We start from the raw sequence: 12,784 nt of genomic DNA on the forward strand, positions 1-12,784 counted from the left end.
TATATGCACTCTTGCCACCGTCCTGCAACTGCCAGGGTGCTCTTAAGAAGTGTAAGCAACAGGAACAAGATGAAGCACTCACTGAACTTTAGATCACTGTGTACAAAATGTTTATTTGTGACGTTTCGGGACCTCAAAAACGTCCCTTCTTCTGATAACCCGAGAATCCAAATGTACAGACTTATAAAGGCCTGTAAAACCCTCCCCCACTGCAGTCACCAATCACTGGAGACCGAGTGCAAAGAAACAAGGGGCTATATCATATAGATAGCCCAAATGTGAAACATAACTCTTTGGTACAACAGAGCATATGTAACAAACTAACTTGTGTGTTAATACAATCAAATAAACTAAGATATTGCAAAAAGAACAGTGTGTATTTCTAAGACGTGGTACGAGATCCCACTTTCTACCCGCTCCCTAAATCAGTGGGTCCCCAGTGAATCACTAACATGGAACAGTCCACAACCTAACACACCCTATTGGCTAGAACAAACTGCATCACCCCCTGTGGTAGTCATAGTTACTATTGTAAACAAAAACAGCCCAACCGGGAATCGTCCACCTTGCTGTATGTGCAATCTTACAGCCTCCGGGTAGATCTCACTTCATAGCGAATATGAAGACTCATCACCCTACCCGGATGTATTACGCTGTGGTTATAATCAGATAAACCAAATACAACAGCCGTTCGGTTGCGGGACCAGCTGTCCCACCACAACATAGAGCACCCACTCGCGTAGACTGAGTCAGGGGTACCTCCCCCCTCGATCGTGATAGGTGCATCGCCGTCACACCTCTATTCAAATAGGTTAGGAAGGTATTGACCTCACCAGTAGCAACACGGTCACTACACATAGAACAACATACCTCCTAACGGTATCAATGTGTCTCCGATCAAGCAGAGGAGAACGAGACCCAGCGTTTCGTATAACTTTTTATGTTAACAATATGAGCCACAGCTTAACATATGTCTCTCTTATCGACATCTCGTGCTTGCCAACCCAACATCAGGCGTTCATGTTGTTGGGTTGGCAAGCACGAGATTTCGTACCACGTCTTAGAGATACACACTGTTGTTTTTGCAATATCTTAGTTTATTTGATTGTATTAACACACAAGTTAGTTTGTTACATATGTTCTGTTGTACCAAAGCGTTATGTTTCACATTTGGGCTATCTATATGGTATAGCCCCTTGTTTCTTTGCACACGGTCTCCAGTGATTGGTGACCGCAGTGGGGGAGGGTTTTACAGGCCTTTATAAGTTTGTTTCTTTTATAAGCTTGATAGAATGTCCCTTTAAACTCAAAATTTCCCCCATTTGATGTAATTTTGCTCAAAATGTAGATTTTCTAATTCAGATAGAAATGCCCACTGTTGACTTCTTAATCCCAGCCCTTGCATAACTATGCTCTTTACACTAACAATATGATTGTGGCTAGTTTATCAGTTGCAGGATCAAGCCCTGATTGACTCAACTAAACAAGAAGTGGTGAGTAGTGTTCAGCTATTGAAAAACTATGGCAGCAAACAAGTTAATTGTTTACACTTGGCTGATATATTATTATATAGCAATGCAAAAGAATTGTCTTGTAATTACAAAATGTTTGCAGTCCTTTAAAATCCCCTAAAATTAGTGTAATTACTACTAAAACAACCTATGTCGTACTTTCATAATTTCACTAATTTTCCCAGAGCTCCTGTAATTTTACACAGAAAATTGTGTTTTTCACAGCCCACGGAGAAGCTTGATTGCATCCTCCAGTATCCAAATTCTAACTCTGCAACATGCTACAGATCAGTTGCTGGAGTAGTGCTGACCCCCTTCCAATGAGGCTTTTCTCCTTTGGCCAATAAAAACATTCCCCATAGGGCAAGTATAAACTGAGATTTGCAGCTTCCAACTCACAAATGAAAAAAGCCTTTATTTGCTGAAAGTGAATGTAAATTTTTATGCTAAAGTGCCCGGTTTTTAAAAATTTGATTAAAAACAGGGGCACTTTAATTCATCAAAAGTCACATTTCACTCCTGTTGTGAAAAAAAAAAACGTACCTTTTACTCTTGACAGCAGCTCCAGCTTCCTCCACCCGTCGCAAAGCCTCTTTTCCTGGGTCTAAAATGAGGAATCCAGCTTCCTCCAATCAGGGCATTGAATCAGACACTGATTCCCCCGGCGCGGGGGGGAAAAGAGAGAAGCTGTAGCTGTGATTGGAGGATGACCCATCCATCAATTCTGACATCAGAAATGGCTTGCGACGACCGGAGGAAGCTGGAGCAGCTGTCAAGTTTAAAAGGTAAGTATTTTTTCACAACGCGAGTGAAATTTAAATTTTGATGAATTAAAGGGACAATGAACCCAATTTTTTTTCTTTTGTGATTCAAATAGAGCATGCAATTCTAAGCAACTTTCTAATTTACTCCTATTAATTGTTCTTTGTTCTCTTGCTATCTTTATTTGAAAAATAAGGCATCTAAGCTTTTTTTGGGTTCAGAACTCTGGATAGCACTTTTTTTTTCTGGTGGATACATTTATCCACCAATCAGCAAGAACAACCCAGGTTGTTCACCAAAAATGGGCCGGCATCTAAACTTACATTCTTGCATTTCAAATAAAGATACCAAGAGAATGAAGAAAATTTTTATAATAGGAGTAAATTAGAAAGTTGCTTAAAATGTCATGCTTTATCTAAATCACAAAAGAAAAAAATTGGGTTCAGTGTCCCTTTAAAGGGGCACTAAACTCAAACTGTTTCTTTCGTGCTTCAGGTAGAGAATACAATTTTAAACATTATTCCAATTTAATTATATTATCTAATTTGCTTCATTCTTTAGATATCGTTTGTTGAATAAATAGCAATGCACATGGGTGAGCCAATCACACGAGGCATCTGTGTGCAGCCACCAATCAGCAGCTACTGAGTCTTATCTAGATATGCTTTTCAGCAAAGGATATCACGAAAATTAAGCAATTTGTATAATAGAAGTAAATTAAAAAGTTGTTTAAAAATTACATGCTCTTTCTAAATCATGAAATAAAAAATGTGGGTTTTATGACCCTTTAATGTACCTTTAAAGTGACCCTGTTTTTAATCAATTTTTTTTTTAAAACCGGGCACTTTAGCATCAAATTTACATTCACTTTAACCCCTTAATGACCACAGCAATTTTCCATTTTCTGTCCGTTTGGGACCAGGGCTATTTTTACATTTCTGCGGCGTTTGTGTTTAGCTGTAATTCTCCACTTACTCGTTTACTGTACCCACACATATAATATACCGTTTTTCTCGCCATTAAATGGACTTTCTAAAGATACTATTATTTTTATCATATCTTATTTCTATAAATTTTTTATAAAATGCGAGGGGAAAAAAAAACAAAAACACACCTTTTCTAACTTTGACCCCCAAAATCTGTTACATATCTACAACCACCAAAAAACACCCATGCAAAATAATTTCTAAATTTTATCCTGAGTTTAGAAATACTCAAGGTTTACATGTTCTTTGCAAGTTATAGGGCCATAAATACAAGTAGCACTTTGCCATTTCCAAACCACTTTTTTTCAAAATTAAAGCTAGTTACATTGGAACACTGATATCTGTCAGGAATCCCTGAATATCCCAAAGTATTGAACTAGGCCCATTTTGGTATATTTCATGCCTCCATTTCACCGCCAAATGCGATCAAATAAAAAGAATCGTTCACTTTTTCACAAACTTTAGGTTTCTCACTGAAATTATTTACAAACAGCTTGTGCAATTATGGCATAAATGGTTGTAAATTTTTCTCTGGGATCCCCTTTGTTCAGAAATAGCAGACATATATGGCTTCGACGTTGCTTTATGGTAATTAGAAGGCCGCTAAATGGCACTGCGCACAACACGTGAATTATGCCCAGCAGTGAAGGGGTTAATTAAGTAGCTTGTAGGGTTAATTTTAGCTTTAGTGTAGAGAGCAGCTTCCGCTCTGACACATCAGACCACCTGATCCCTCCCAAAGAGCTCTCTTCCCTCCCCCACCCCACAATTGTCCCCGCCATCTTAAGTACTGGCAGAAAGTCTGTCAGTACTAAAATAAAAAAAAAAGTATTTTGTTTTTAAATAGCATATTTACATATGCTGCCGTGTAGGATCCCGCCCATAGCCCCCAACCTCCCTGATCCCCCCCAAAACAGCTCTCTAACCCTCCCCCTCTGCTTTATTGGGGGCCATCTTGGGTACTGGCAGCTGTCTGCCAGTACCCAGTTTGCAAATAAAAATGTTTTTATTTATTTTTTTCCTTTTTTCTGTAGTTTAGCCCCCCCCCCAGACCAATCCCCCACCCGCTCCCAGATCCCTTAAATTACTTTTATTAGGGATTTTATCCCCCCTTTCTCCGACTTAAAAAATAATAAAAATTAAAAATAATTCTGTAGTGTAGCGGTTCCCACCCGCCGCCTCCCCGTGCACGCCGCAGGCGATCCCGCCCCCCTTTCTGACTTAGACGCCATCGATGGCCGCCCACCCGCCTCCCACTTCAGCTCCCACCCACCAACGAAAGCGGCCATCGATGTCCGGTGCAGAGAGGGCCACAGAGTGAGCTGACGTAAGTGAACGGGATGGGATGTAGGGTGTCAGGAGCTCTTTCAGGTACTGTGGGCCTTGGTTGTTTAAGGCTTTGAAGGTCAGCAGGCCAATTTTAAAATATGTTCGCCATTTAATTGGAAGCCAATGCAGGGAGTGGAGAACAGGTGTTATGTGGCAGGAGCGAGTTTGATTGGCCAATAGTCTGGCTGCTGTGTTTTGTACTGTCTGAAGGTGATGGGCCTCCCAAAAAAAGAACTCCAAGTAGAGTGCATTGCAGTAATATAGCCTAGAGGATACAAATGCATGGATTAATGTTGGCATATCATCCTGTGGAATTAAGTGTTGTATCCTGGCTATGTTTTTCAGATGAAAGTAGGCAGATTTTATTATGGAGGAAATCTGCTGTTTAAAAGATCTATCTTTATTTTAAGAGCAGGAATGTAAAATCTTAGCAGCCAGCCCATTTTACAATGTAGCTGTCAAAGTTTCACTCACCTGTTTTGATCTCTATGATCTTCTGATTAGGTCTTCTTTTTCAAAAGTGCTATTGAACTGAACGTAGTGCGCTACATTCAGTTCAATAGCGCAATCAGACTTGCTGTGATTAGACAGTGCACCTGCAAAGGGCTTTTGAAAAAGAAGACCTAATCAGAAGATCATGGAAATTAGAACAGGTAAGTGAAACGTTGACAGCTTATATCCTTCGATTTTGAAAGCTGTCGCTAAGATAATGTTATGTATTTCTGCACTACGTGCAAAATTGTATAAAATATTGTTTAAGTTTACTGTCCCTTTAATGGAGGAAGAAAATCACACTATAGCACAGTTCTCAGCTCCAGAAGTATATAATGAATCTCGTGATTCAGTGTTTACATTGGAGCGGTTTATGGATATTTGCATAGAAGGTCGATCTTAGGAGCGTGCATTGCAGCAAACGTAGAGAGCAGGTAGAACCGCTCTCTACATCACACAAAGGAGAAAAACACATAAATGGAAGAGGGGTAGAGGAAGGACTCATAGCGAGTAAGAAATAAAATATAACATTTTTACAAAGTTGGTAATAAATTTAAAAAAAATTATGATAGAGAGAATATAACTCATTGTGTAGTTCATTAACAAATCTAGACAGTCCAGACTTGTTTTCCCATAGAAAACCTCTAGAATACATTGTTTCCCGTGCAGCAAAGGATTATGGGTAAGATATGCAAATTAGGTTCACAATGACACACCTTTCTACTTCAAGTCTGCTTTTCAGCAGATTAGATAGATATATATATATATCACATACACAATCAAAATATATATTCCAGAACCATTAAATTTACCATCTATTTTACTATGCAGAATTAACACTTTTTTAAAGTGAATGTAAATTTTGATGCTAAAGTGCCCGGTTTTAAAAAATTTGATTAAAAACAGGGGCACTTTAATTCATCAAAATTTACATTTCACTCCTGTTGTGAAAAAACAACTTAATTTTTAAACTTAACAGCTGCTCCAGCTTCCTCCGGTTGTCGCATGCCATTTCTCAAGTCAGAAATGATGGATGGGTCATCCCCCCAATCACGGCTTCCCCCTGGGGGAATCAGTCTGATTCAATGCTGTGATTGGAAGAAGCCAGATTCCTCATTTTATACCCAGGAAGAGGCTTTGCAACGGGTGGAGGAAGCTGTAGCTGCTGTGAAGATTAAAAAGGTAAGGTTTTTTGTCACAACAGGAGTGAAATGTAAATTTTGATGAATTAAAGTTCCCCTGTTTTTAATCGAATTTTTAAAAACCGGGCACTTTAGCATCAAAATTTACATTTACTTTAATCAACTTTCCAATTGACTTATAGTATCAAATATGTATCATTCATACTTCTAGGGAACAGCAATGCATGGGAGCTAGTTGAACACATCTGGTGAGCCAATGACGAGAGACAAACGTGCGTAGCTAGCTCCCAGTAATGCATTACTGCTGCTCAAGATATGTACATATGCTATTTTAACAAGGATGATATGATAAAGCAAATTAAATTGGAAAGTTGTTTTAACTTGAGTGCCTATCTGAATAGTGAAAGTTTAATTTTGATATTACTTTCCTTTTTAGTGTTTTATATTGGACTCTAACAGTATTTACTAGACCTTTAAAGGGAAATTAAACTCAAACATTTTCTTTCATGATTCAGACAGAGAATACAATTTTAAACAACATTCAAATTTACTTCTATTATCTAATTTGCTTCATTCTTTAGATATCCTTTGTTAAAGAAATAGCAATGCACATGAATGAGCCAATCACATAAATATGTGCAGCCACCAATCAGAAGCTACTGAACCTATCTAGATATGCTTTTCAGGAAAGATTATCAAGAGAATTAAGCAAATTAGAAAGTTGTTAAAAATGGTATTCTCTATCTGAATAATTAAAGAAAAAATGTGGGTTTAATGTCCCTTTAATTAGCTGAGCATAAGATGCGCGTGAAAAAATGTTCCACACATTATTTCTCGCAATACCGCACCTCAATAATTATAAATTAAAATCAGCAATATCACTGCCAAATGTAGCTAACAGGAGCTTAAAACTAGGCTGACCATATTGCCGCTTTAAAAAGGGACACATATGAAAAATACATATGTCAGGGCTGTTTAAAGAAATGGTTTTGCATAAGAACCCTCACATATGTATTTTTCATATGTGTTCCTTCTTAAAGCGGCAATATGGTCAGCCTACTTAAAACCCTTATATGATATATCATACAGCCGCCTGAGGTTACAAACACTAGAAAACTGTTAACACAATCGTCACTCTTTTGCTATTTTTAAAGTATCACAATTCGCGACTAGCAGCAAGTCTTAAATAACAACGCTATAGATCAAATTTGGTACCAAAAATGCTGGTGCAACCATAGCTCGCCATCTTCTCTGGCAGCTAAATAGTTAACACTGCAATTGTTATTGGAACTACGTAAACCGCTGCAAACTGACGTCGTCTACAGCAACTAAATGTCTCATTGCCGCAAGTCACGTCCTTAACCCCGCCCGCTTGCTCTTCTTTGCAGGTATCCTGCGCATGGGCAGCAAATAAAAGCTATTTACTCACTGCGCCATTATAAAATGTACAGTGAAGGCAACAAAACACACGAACCGTGTTTGCTTCTCGAAACCCTGCCGTCAGTGCAAGATACCCAAACATGCTGCTGTACGGTGCCAGCGATTGCAACGAGCATCTTCTATCGCCTCACCTACTCCTTGTCCTGCGATTCCAGAACCTTCCAGACAGTCACTACCATTCTACTTGGAACCACCCTGGGAAGGCAGTGCGCTGACGTCAGCGAGCTCGCAACCAATCGCGACACATCATTTCCCTTGTTTCCAACTGCCATGTTAGCAAGTTCTAGTGCCCCTCCTCCTGCAAAAAGTGGCTTTGTGGAAAACAAAACCTGTTTTCCTAAATGCCGAAATTGTAAAAAAAAAAAAATTACCCAATTAAAATATTGATGTCAGAAAAAAAGTGCTTCTAAGTGTTAGCCAGTATATTTAAAATAATTTAGAACGCTAAACTCAGATTTTACCTTATATTTAATCTAAACATATTGGTGAATATAAATTTGGAGATAAACAGATGATTAAATATACTCTTATTTACAATGACATATTCTATTGATCAGAAAAAATGCGTATTGTAATGCAGACAATAGAGTGACAATCACAATAAAGAAAACTGGTTTGTATTTTGGTTACTACTAGTATGTATTGCACTTTATTTACACTTCTAGTTCTTACTGCTCTGTTGATGTCCTGTCAGTTCGAGATGTGCAGACTGCAGCCACAGACAGGTTTTCTCCCAGTGAAGGGGGAGCAGCAGTCTCAGCAAACACCACCCTCTCCCTTCATTAAGCCAATGACTGCCGCCAACTGCAGGGTCAGGTGGGAGGGGAGCAGCAACCAATCTAGCTCTGGCTGGCGCTCCGGTAGCTGAAAGCTGTATGGTTGGAGGAGGAGAGTATTTGTGTGTGTAGAGACAGAGAGGGGGAGGGAGAAAGAGACTGAGGGAAGAAGAGGGGTGTGTGCGCTGCTGTTAAAAAGCAAAAAGGGGGATCATAATAATTATCAAGGTTTGCAGACCCAGTCCTCGGATGTGTATATTACCGTGCACCCGGTGTGTACATCGCGGCATCGCCGTGTAAAAAAGGGGGTGTAACCGGCTGCACGAGGCACGGGACTGGTGGTTGCCACCGCAGAAGACGGGTCGCGCGGAACGTGTGTCCCGCACGGAAGTGTCAAGCTTACACTTACGAGGTGAGTGGCAACATGGCTGGATATGGTTATAGAGACTGTGTATGGGATGCTGCATATTTTGTAGAGGCCTTCCTGGAAGCTGCCATGGTTTATAACCCCACCCCCTGAGGGACCTGGAGAGCCTCTGAGTTGAGATGGCAGAAGGGTAACACAACCTCTGTGACTTCATATCGCTGTGCACATTATATGGTGCTGTTTATTTGTAAATGTCAGGTGTGGTACCTTTTATTGGACCAGCGTGGTTATAGAGGAAGGAAAATATTCTAATGCATAAGCGTTCAAGACCTCAAAAGTCTGCTCTCCTGATGTAATATTTAAACGTTAAAGCCCCCTTAACCATCTGGTTGCCAGAGAGGGTACTTGCAAAAGGGTTAAGCTAGGGTTATGGATATGTGTAAATGGCAGCTCTGCTTTCTTGCTCAGTAGTACCAAGAATGATATCTAGGTTGCATGGTTACATGTCTTCCTTTACATGCCATTGACTAACAAAAGCAATTCATCACCTAGGTACTTCCATCAATAGCTTTAATCTGCAATTATCAAGTAAGTCTTTGTGTATCTGTGATGATATCTACTTTGGATGCTGATCTTTTAAGAAACATATTCCTGACATATAATGTTTTGGAGAGAAGTTAGTTTTTCTTATGTGCAGAACATTGATTTTACCACTGTATTACGTAATGATCGATTTTAAGAATCTAGATTTCAAAGTATATAAATATCAATTATATACTCGGGCTGTTCACTTCAAGAAAAAAATAAAGATCATTTGTAACTTTAGATTGGCACCTTGTGCATATATGTGGTCCTAATGTTGGATCATTTGCAGTTACTTATTGGTACTTCTGCTCAGTGCATGTACCTGCCATTCAAATCTATCACTGCAGAATTTGTTGGCGCTCTACAAATAACTGATAATAAATAATAATGCATGAGCGCATATGCACCAATCAGCTAGTATGTACACTACAGTGCAAGAAAAAGGGATGGATCAACGTTTTAAAGTATTGAAGGCAAATGAAACCCAAAATTGATCTTTCATGATTCAGATAGAGCATACATTTTTTAGCAGCTTTCTTATTTACTTCTATAATCAAATTTTCTTCATTCTCTTAGTACTTTTTTGTTTTTTTTTTGTTGAAAAGCAGGAATGTATGCATAGCAGCCAGCCCATTTCTGGAGCACTAAATGGCAGCGATTTTGCAAGAATGTTATCCATTTGCAAGAGCACTAGATGGCAGCACTATTTCCTGCCATGTAGTGTCCTAGACGCCTACCTAGGTATCTCTTCAACACAGAATATCAAAGCAAATTTTACCAATATGAGTAAATTGGAAACTTTTTTTTAAAATGTTATGCTCTGTCTGACTCACAAAATATTTTTTTTGGGTTCATATTCCTTTAATGTAGCCTTTTTAAAACCCTTTATTTTGCCAACTGAGTTATGATAATACAGGTATACCTTACTTTACAGCGCTTCACTAATACAGCGCTTTGTGAAGCTTAAAGGGACACTGAACCCCAATTTTTTCTTTCATGATTCAGATAGAACATGCAATTTTAAGCAACTTTCTAATTTACTCCTATTATCATTTTTCTTCTTCGTTCTCTTGCTATCTTTATTTGAAAAAGACATCTAAGCTTTTTTTCTTGGTTTAGTACTATGGACAGCACTTTTTTATTGTTGGATGAATTTATCCACCAATCAGCAAGGACAACCCAGGTTGTTTACCAAAAATGGGCCTGCATCTAAACTTACATTCTTGCATTTCAAATAAAGATACCAAAGAGAATAAAGAAAATTTGATAATAGAAGTAAATTAGAAAGCTGCTAAAAATTTCATGCTCTATCTGAATCACAAAAGAAAACATTTGGGTTCAGTGTCAACCTCCAAGGATTTTTAAACAGTGCTGTAATCTTCATGAGATTGCGAGAAAAGTGACTGGACCCATTTTGTTATGCAGAGTTCACTCTGTTTACAGCATTACAGTGCAATCTGTGTCTGTGTTATAGTCTGGCAAAATTTACTACAGTAATTGTCACTATTTTACAGGTACAGTATTTACTGAATACTAATTAAATGCTGTGTAAGTGTTAAACTAAACGTAGCACTATTATACCCCTAATATATGTTAGTTCAAACATGTTTTTAAACACACTGGCAAGTGAAAAGAAAGCTAAAACCGCCTTGTTTCACTTTAAGGCGTTTTTCGCTTTACAAAAGGGCTTCGGTCCCTAACCCGCTGTATGAGCGGGGTATACCTGTATGCTGTAGGCCCCAGTATAGAATTGATGTTAGAGACATTTCAGCTCACCTACTTTTAAAATATTTAATCGCATAAATGGAAGGGTTTACAAATTCTACTTCAAATTAAAGTTTTCTACTAGTTAGTCTATTGTTTGGAACTTTATATCTGACATTTCCCCCCCCATCAGTACAGTGTCCAATCAGATGACATATTCAAATGTAATAATGAGAAATGAGCATGTATGCGCTCCATTCCTCAGAATTCTCCATCAATCCATCATGGCTGCTTCTGTGCATTACCTGGTTAGGACATGGCTATGGTTGTTGGTATTTTGTGCATAAACAACACAATTGTGTTCTGGTACTCATCTCCAGAGTGTCTGTTCTCTGATTGGCTTCCAAACAGACAACAATTAGCAGGCAGTGGAAATAAATTATTTCTTATCTGCGAAAATCCTGAAGAGGAAGTATTTGCTAAAGTACTTTGTTAGGTTTCTTTCTAAAACAAATTGTTCTGCTAAAGTAAAAAAAATACACTGGAATGTTGATAGTCAATACCATAATTGTTAAAGTTACTAATCACAAAAAATCTGAAGGTAGTTTTACTAACGTTTTGCATATTTATATCTGAACAACCTGTGAGGCCTTGAAAGCTTATTTTGTCCTTTTTAAGTATACATTCATTACGAACTTTCACAAGCTAAAGAGAAAAGTCTCACTGGGACTTATACTGCAATACCTCCTTTCCATTAATTATATGAATAATCAACTCTCAGGAATACACGGATCGCATATCTGGTTTAAAATAAAAACAAAGTGATGTTTGTTTATGTGTTAGTGTGTTGCACAGTATTGGTTGTCAGAAATGTAAAGTGCAATGTTGAGTGACATTCAGGTATCCTTTGTGCTGGGACCAGATAGGCCTATACAGTAATACTTTGAATTAAATAATAAATGTATTGTAAATTTGTGATAGAACAATATTTTATTTTGAATGTTGCTTGTACAGCCAGCACCTTTGTGTGCAGATGCAGGAAGCTAATTGGGTGTAGTCACTGTGCATGGTGCTGTGTTGAACAAAAAACACATAATTTGAGACCATTTCTTTCATCCCCCCCACTACATTTATATGATCGTTATTTTAGTTATTATGTAAACGGCAAATAGCCTCATAAAATTAGAATGCCCCTTTAAATATGTAACTAAAGTGCCTGGATTCATTTGGCCCAGATAACCATTTCATATTTGTGTACTGTGCTTGGTAGCGCTCATCGTTTACGTATGTATGTCTAGTGCTTTGCGTATAATTGGTGAGATCATTATTTCTGGTGTGTATGCTCTGCCTCAGTGCCTTTCTAATGGCTGAAGAGCAGATGTCATCACTAGCCACATCCTGAGGGATGTAGTGTATTTTCCCCTGTGTGGCACAAGGTGATGGAGAAAGAAGTATTATTTGTTCTATGCAGTATTGTATAGGGAAATAGTTTGTTTATGCCCAAGTTACCATCAATCCAGGCTGCTACAAGCTTTGCACTTGCAGTACAAGTTATTCATTGCTTTTACGTTCCCTTTTCATATCTGTCTCTCTGTCATTCACCCCTGTATATGTATGTATGTGCATAGGAAAACATGGTTTTGTATTTAATTATTTGCATAGTAATTTAACTGGGGTTTTTATGTCTAAA

At 38.3% G+C, this 12,784-nt stretch overlaps 1 protein-coding gene across 2 annotated transcripts in view; it reads left to right on the forward strand.

Moving 5' to 3' along the window:
* The first annotated feature begins 8,501 nt into the window (after window positions 1–8,501).
* Window positions 8,502–12,784, forward strand: part of ANKRD12 (ankyrin repeat domain 12) — a 399,410-nt gene continuing 395,127 nt past the window's right edge. For both annotated transcript variants that reach the window (XM_053714916.1, XM_053714917.1), the window contains exon 1: window positions 8,502–8,850. The gene's annotated coding sequence lies outside the window, so the exon portion shown is untranslated. The remainder of the gene's footprint in view (window positions 8,851–12,784) is intronic.

This window comes from Bombina bombina, chromosome 5 (assembly GCF_027579735.1).
Source record: "Bombina bombina isolate aBomBom1 chromosome 5, aBomBom1.pri, whole genome shotgun sequence".
NCBI lineage: Eukaryota > Metazoa > Chordata > Amphibia > Anura > Bombinatoridae > Bombina > Bombina bombina.